This window comes from Papaver somniferum, chromosome 6, assembly GCF_003573695.1.
Source record: "Papaver somniferum cultivar HN1 chromosome 6, ASM357369v1, whole genome shotgun sequence".
Classification (NCBI taxonomy): Eukaryota; Viridiplantae; Streptophyta; class Magnoliopsida; order Ranunculales; family Papaveraceae; genus Papaver; species Papaver somniferum.
This window is the reverse complement of record NC_039363.1, coordinates 174426247-174434287: the sequence shown is the minus strand read 5'-3', so window position 1 is coordinate 174434287 and position 8041 is coordinate 174426247. Positions and strand designations below refer to the sequence as shown.

The 8041-nt window shown below is 35.0% G+C and overlaps 1 long non-coding RNA gene across 1 annotated transcript; it reads right to left on the bottom strand.

Moving 5' to 3' along the window:
- Nucleotides 1-1651: 1651 nt before the first annotated feature.
- On the bottom strand, nt 1652-6226 carry LOC113290176. Its single transcript, XR_003331450.1, has 2 exons — nt 6035-6226; nt 1652-2107 (listed from the first exon to the last, which is right to left on the bottom strand). It is a non-coding gene; the product is annotated as an uncharacterized LOC113290176 (long non-coding RNA).
- Between the last annotated feature and the right edge of the window lie 1815 nt (nt 6227-8041).

The following is an 8041-nucleotide window of genomic DNA, read 5'->3' as shown; positions in this document are numbered from 1 at the left end:
TAGTTGCGTGTTTTTATTTGAAGTTCAAATCTTCTTTTTTTATACCTAATTGTATTTCATCCCTAATTACGGTTATTGATCGATCAACAATTTACAGGGTCCGGAACACGGAACTCATAACTTTGACGCATGGTTTAGACACAAAAATTGAGCCGTCCATCACACTTCATCTAACGGATATCGAAGTTTAATGAGGTGGCATCTGTTTAGCCAAAATAAACTACACGGCTCCAATTAAGACGAGTCAAATCCAAATATATTTCTGCCCGCGCTTCTCGGAAGAAATCTTTTAGTCGTTTTCTTCCTTAGTTCTTTCATTACAGTGATAGACTGATAGTTGTTGACAAAAATTCATTTATTGCGTCTTATTCAACTCAAAAAATCTATTGCAAAGCAAATATAGCCAATACCAGATGAATTGTTTACTGAAATGGTTACTAAATCATGCCGGTTCAAAACAATTACAATTCTGCCAGTTCAAATTATTTATGAATTCCAGTTTTAGACCCAATAAGGTAATCAAGATCAAAAATATGGCTCAACTAATTTCTACTAAATTAAGGAATCTAAGAACCAATATGCCAACTATAATACATGAAATTAAGAAATGAAATTAAGAAAGATCATCCTCTAGACATTTCATAGTCTGAATTCATAACAACAAATAAAATTAATAACAATTTTGGTGAAGAGTTGCTTATAACAATTCTCGATGTACAAGCAGCATCAAAAATGTGCAATGAATGAAAAAAATAAATTTTGCATACTCAAATGAAGAAGATAAAGCGGAAGAACGACCATCACCTTGTTGAAACTAGTTGTATTTAGACGGTACATACAAAATTTAGCCAAATTAAAGTTTTGAAAACACAAAGATCTGACTTGTGTTAGTATTTAGTCACCCGAATTACTTGCTGCAATCACGAAAATTCCAATAAAGCAGCCGATGGTAGACTTGCACTTCTAAATCGTGAATGAATTTCAGATCTTCGAGCTACATCACACTATATTGATACATTCAGGGTTTGAAAGAGTTACAAATACACGAAGAAGATGAACAACGGTAGAAGAACAAAACATGGGTAGAGAATATCCATGTTTTAATCGGCTTGGATGGAGCCGTATAGCTTATTTAAATGTCACCTCATTAAATTTCAACGGCCGTTAGATGAAGTGTGATGGACGATTCAGTTTATGTGTCTAAATCATGTGTCAAAGTTATGAGTCCCATGATCCGGACTCCAATTTAAATTGTTTAATTACGTTTATTGACCAACAATTTCCAATGGATGAATATCTAATTTTGTGTACAATAGTAGAATATTAGGAATTCCAAATCATTCAAACTAAATGAGTCACAATTTTATTAACGTTATCAATAGTAAATATTCTCTAAATTAATATATTATTAATTTATCCTTAAAATAATATATTATCAATTTTTATTGATAATTTAATATCTTTTTTAAAATAAAAAGGTAAAATTCAGATTTTAGTGGTCCCAAAACTATTAAATTATATAGATTTAATTGTACTATCCTCGAGGGTTTATAGGAAAATGGATTTTTTTTAATAGGAAAAATAATTTTATTGAGTGTTTAAATCATAACATCTAACTCTTCTCTAACAAGAGTTTTAAACCAACTGGGAAAAGAGGAAAACATACTTGAGTTTGTTCTAGTTGCTCTGAATTTTTTGGCCAGACAATTAGCAACCTCATTCGACTCTCTACGCACATATGTGCACTTCCAAGACTGAAAATTCATTAATAGAGTTTTACAATCACTGATAATATTATTATTTGTCCATTTTACAGAGCCAGTGGCCCCACTAATAGCTTTCACCACATTTGAGTTGTCTCCTTCCAAGTGCAGGCATTGAACATTATCTCCTTGCGCTATTTTTATTCCTTCCAATGCAGAAAGAGCTTCCGCCTGCTCCTCATCTCGGGCAATCCCAGCTGCTGCAACTGCACCTCCACATGACCTTGTTGCAGAGAACGTAGTCAGACCAATACCCATATGTTTATTTTCCTTGACATATGAACCATCAAAATTAATTTTAACAAATCCTTCTTCTGGCAGTTGCCAATGTGATCTATCTCTACCTGTAATAGTATTAGGAGAAACAGATCTAAGATTCCGAGAATTACTTACCCAGTCAGAGATATCTCTATTGATGAGACTCACAGTGTTCACAATATTAACACTTGCATTCTCAAAACCACGGCACATCTAAGTTTTCAAATGTGCCATGGAGTAAAACTGTCAATTCTGATGCATGTAGAGATCGTTGAACTGCCATTGTTATTACTGTTTAACCAACCATATAGCAAATCATTAATCTGTTTACCATTAACTAGGCCTGCATAATTAGGATCAACAACTGTCTACAGATTTCTAGAAACTGGACAATCAAATAACAAATGGTTAACAGTTTCAGCACAAGAATCACACAAAGGACAAGTATTAGTCACATTAGAAGCATATCTAGCTAATTTGCTTCTAACAACCAGACAGTTTTGAACACATTTCCACACAAAATGCTTGATTTTCTGTGGAATGTCCATTCTCCAAAACTTTTTCCAAGGAAAAACAACAATCTCATTACTATAAAGATCATCCATAATGGCTTTGTAAGCTGTTTTTACACTAAATAGACCATTATAAGAAGGTTTCCATCTTAAAATGTCCTTACCCTCATCTGGAATTCTTATTTCACAGATATCCTTGACAGTATCATCATCAAATAACAACTTTAACATATCCACATTCCACTTACCTTCATCATGCAAGATAAGCCCTGGTCAACAGTTTTCAGATTTGCGAAGAAAAAGTAGAGTCAAGCAGTTCAATTCTATTTGGCACCCATCTATCTTTACAAATCTGAATAGATTTACCATCTCCCACCTCCCAACAATAATGTTTCCTAATGAAATCCAATCCTCTCCAAACCGCTCTCCAAACCCAAGAAATTTGTTCTTCTCTAACAGCATGAAGAGGGATAATATCTGCGAAGTACTTATGCTCAAAAATCTTAACCCATAGGGTATCAGGTTCAGTCAAAACTCCCCAAGGAAGTTTTGCTAGCAGGGCAGTGTTGAGATACTCATTTTTCTTATGTTCAAGCCTCCTAGAACTATTGGTTTAATGACATTATCCCAATTTCTAAGAGTAATACCTCTAGTGTTTCCTTTTTTGTTCCAAAAGAACCTTCTCTGGATACCATCTATCTTATCAGTCAACTGTTTAGGCATAGGAAAAACATCTAAGTGATGGGATGCTAAAGGACCCTAACTTAGACTGAATAAGAATTGTCCTACCAGATTGATTGACATATTTACCTTTCCAATTAAATAAATTCCTATCAAAAGTCTCAAATAGGTGACTGAAAGTTTCCATTTTGTTTCTATGTATAAGAAGAGGCACACCTAGGTATTTATCTTGTAATCCTAACTTCTTAATGTTCTAAATGTTCACTATCTGGGATTTAGTTGATGGATCAGTTTTAGAGCTGAAGGCAATACCTGACTTCTCAAAATTTATGGCTTGTCCTGAGAACTTACTGAACATATTAAGCATCTCATTCAGATTCTTAGCACCTTTCACATTGGCTCTAGCAAAAACCAACAAATCATCAGCAAAAAATAGATGGCTCATTGAGGGAGCATCTTTAGTCACTTTTATCCCGTGTATATCATTTCTAGACTCAGCCTTAATAAGCATTTTGGATAAGACATCCATACATATTATAAAGAGATAAGGTGACAAGGGGTCCCTCTATCTGAGACCCTTGTAGGATAATAAACCTCACTTGGAGAACCATTCAAGAGTATTGATGTTGACACAGTTGTCAAACATTGCTCAATCAACCTGCACCAATGTTCCTGGAAACCCAAATTTTTCAATATATCAATGATAAAATGACATTCAATCCTGTCAAAAGCCTTAGACATGTCTAACTTAATTGCCATCCGACTTGACTTGTTTCTATTTCTTTCTCATAGTATCTACCATTTCATGAGCTATCAATATATTATTAGTGATTTTCCTAGAAGAAAGAAATGCAGCTTGATAGGGACTAATAAACTTATCCATAACAGTCTTGAGCCTATTAGCTAAGATTTTGGAGATAATTTTATAGCTTACATTACTTAAACTTATGGGCCTGAAATCAGAAGCAGTTTTTGGTGAGTTATTCTTTGGGATAAGGGACACAAAGTTATGGTTCATTTGCTTAAGCAAATATCCTGAACTAAAGAAACTTTTGACCATAGAGACAGTGTCATTACCAACAGTATCCCACATATGTTGGTAGAAACCAGGTGGATAACCATCTGGGCCAGGACTAATACATGGCTTCATTTTTCACACAGTATTTTTAATTTCCTCATCAGTAGGTATGCTAATAAGAAAATCATTTTCAGTATCAGAGATACAAGGTTGAAGCACATCTAAGAAAGAAGAATCACTAGGAGGATTAATAGTTCTACTAATTTTTCCTAAAATGGTCTCTAAGCTCAGAGGCAATCATATTTCTATCAGTGAACCAAACACCAATATTGCTTTGCCCCGAGTTCTTTTTTTCCTAAACTTGACTTTATCATGGAAATACTTGGTATTTTTGTCATCAAATTTTAAGATATTTTCTTTGGCTCTTTGCATATAGTAATCCTGTTTGACATTATACCAATACTTAAGAGATTCTTCTAAACTAGCAAGATTCTCAGCAGCATCCCCACTATTCCTATTTTGGCTTATAGTTTCTATTTGTTTTTGAATATCATTAATTTGACTCTGAAAATTACCAAAAAAATTCCTATTCCATTGAATCAAAGCAAGCTTCACATTTTTCAGACACTTAACATATTTAAAAGCATTGGACCCTTGCACATCAGTAAACCAATTTTCAGCTATCACCTCCTTACAAGAACTATTACTCAACCAATATCGATTGAATCTATGAGGTTTCCTGGTAGGATTATCATCCCTACATCTTACAATGAGAATGGGCACATGGTCACTACCAATATTGGTCAAATGATACACAATTGCATTAGGAAAATAATTTAGCCAATTTATATTAGCCAAGGCCCTATCAAGTCTTTCAAGAATGAGAGCATCTCCACTCCTATGATTTCTCCAGGTATATGGACTTCCTATGTAGTTCATATCACTAAGGTCAAGTTGTTCTAGCCTCCATTTAACTTCATCTGACTGACTTTGAGAGATCCGGTTGCCACCAACTTTCTCTCCCTGTCTAGTAATAAAGTTTAAGTCACCTATTATGACCCAAGGACAATTGTATCTCGAATAAAGATTATCTAAGTAATTCCATTGATTAACCCAACCTTCATCAGTCATAACACCATACATTACAATTTAACAACGTGTGACCTTTTCTAGAATCCATATTAACCAACAAAGAGATAAAAAAATTATTCGTATCAACTAGATCTATATGGATGCTATCTTTCCACAAAAGATTAAGACCACCTGACAAACCTATGGGATTGACATAGAGATAGTTCATGTAATTATACCTATATGTAAACTTGGTTATCTTCTCATTCATTGTCTTTGTTTCAGACAAGAAAATTATATCTGGGTCATTGGAGTTAATCAATTCTCCTAAATGTTGTCTAGTATGCTTATTTTCAAAACCTTGGACATTCCAAGCTAACGCTTTCATATTATGGACACTGTTGCTACAATCTTAAGATCAAAATTAATTTTTGGAAAGTTCCAATATGGACACGGTTGCTAACAATCTTAAGATCAAAATTAATTTTTGGAAAGTTCCAATTAGCCAACCCACAATTACCCCAACAAAATAGAGTTTTTGAGCTTCCCCTATTTACTTTTATTCTACCCTGAGCAAAATTTTGAAAAACCCTAAAATCCCCAAAATTGCCATTAAGAAATAAAACCAATTTATAATCTAAGACAATTCGTAGCCTCGAAGAATAGTAACCGCAAAACAAAAATTGATACTTCGAAGAAGAAATTAAAGATGAGTTAAAGAAATCGCAAACCTGATCCGCAGTACTCATTTGTGATTCAACAGTGGGGAGATGGTTAGGGTTGTCAACTCTGCCTCAATTTTCCACATCTACCATAGTCAGATCATTTCCATCTGAGATTACATCACCTTGATCATATTAACAGACTCTAACATTCATATCTGCGCCATGAAGGAGTTGACGATTTTGGTTGCTGGTCTGAGTATTTTTCTTCAATTCCCCCGTCCCTAGTACTTTTATTTTTCTTCGGGTCGGGTCCAGTTTCCTCCGGATCATCTAGTCCATTAGCAGTTTGGTTCAGACCACCAGCATCATTTCCACTTTCCTCATTCAGACCAATTTCTGCGACCTTATGTGCATGTTGTGCATAGAAATCCTCAAATTGTTCTTCTGTCATGCGATATATGAAAATATTCCAGGAAATCTCTTCACATTGTTCCGTATATGTTCTAACACAAAACAATGAGGGCAGATGGTTCTTGGTTGCTTCTCATAATGGTACTTAATCCAAACTTTTTGCTTAGCAACATTCAGCAACCACACACAACGTTTAAGTGGTTTACGTAAATCCACCTCAATTTTCGCAGTGATTACCCTTCCTTGGACTACAAATCCTGGCTTTGAATCTTCATCGATCATGACTCCAATATCGTTACACATCTTATCAATTATACCTCTATCAATATGCTCTAGCGCAAGCCCCGTCATTAGCACCAACTCCCCAACACCTCAGTGGTTGTCATCGTGATCAACCACCCAGTAGGTCTGGGATCAAGCCTTGGTACCCTCATCATCATCATCCAGACTTGATGTGTAATCCTTTAGAGGTATCAAGGCATCGTATTTCTTCAGTACCATCAGGTAAGACTTAATAAGCCATGGTACTTTTTTCGATACAGCTTCTACATCCTCCATATTCTGAAACTTAAACACATAGAGGTTGCGTCCCATTGTGTTTGTTTCTACCTTCCTGAATCTCCTCCATATGCTGGTAATCTCTTTTTGCACTTCTTGATATTCCACTTCAGCAGGTGTGATGATTTTCCCTATAAGAAAATTTTTCCATTGGTTTGCCGCTTCATCAACTTCATCAAACTGCTTCTTAGATTCCTAGTGCTATCTAAATTGATATTGGATTCCCTCATCTTTCTTGTGAGTGCTGCCAAGCGAAGTTGATAACTCTGAGACATTTTCCTCTCTTGTTTCTTAAGATTGTTTTGAGATTGTTTTGAGAATGAACCCAGACTTTCTTTGCTTTTATAGACTTGTGTATACAATTAGGGTTTCTCATCCCATAACTGTCATATCCAGAAATAGTTTTCCTTCGTCGACCAAATCTACGCTTATCCCCAGTGATTTTCGCAATTATTCCCGGTTCTTCATTAGGCAATTGGAATTCAAAATTTTTTGAAATTTTGTTGAACGCTTCTTTCTTCAGTGATTTTATAGAATTACCCTCACAAACCAGAGAGTTACAAGAGAGAGTAAGGATGTAATACCATCTTCTTGAGATCTCTGAATCTTGACCACGCTTAAGAGCTTGATGAATGGTAGCAAAACCTACTGCTTTGTGTGTTACAATTTCTGAGGTGAACAAAATGGATTTAACCTCTTTTATTATCATGGACCCAAGATGTTCTAGTAAACAAAAACTCTAGCTGGTCATTAATAAGTCACGTCCCCACATTTTAGGTCCGATAGACGGCTAAATTTTAGCTGATAATCCTTAACTATCTTAACTTAATTTATCATCCAGTGGTTTTCTTTTCCTCCTTTGTGTTTTTTTTTTCTAAGTTATTTCCCTCGTCCAAATTAGTGATTAGCATACGAGAGTTTGGAAAATTACAGTAAAATAAGGAAAATCTAAATACAAAAATTCCATCAAAAAATCTATAACCAATGGAACATAAGAAATTCACGTCATCTACACTGGTGATATCGTACACGGGGTCCATTGCAAGATCGAGATTAACATGTCCCGACTCCACAGACCATACGGGTTCATCTACTCCACAGAGA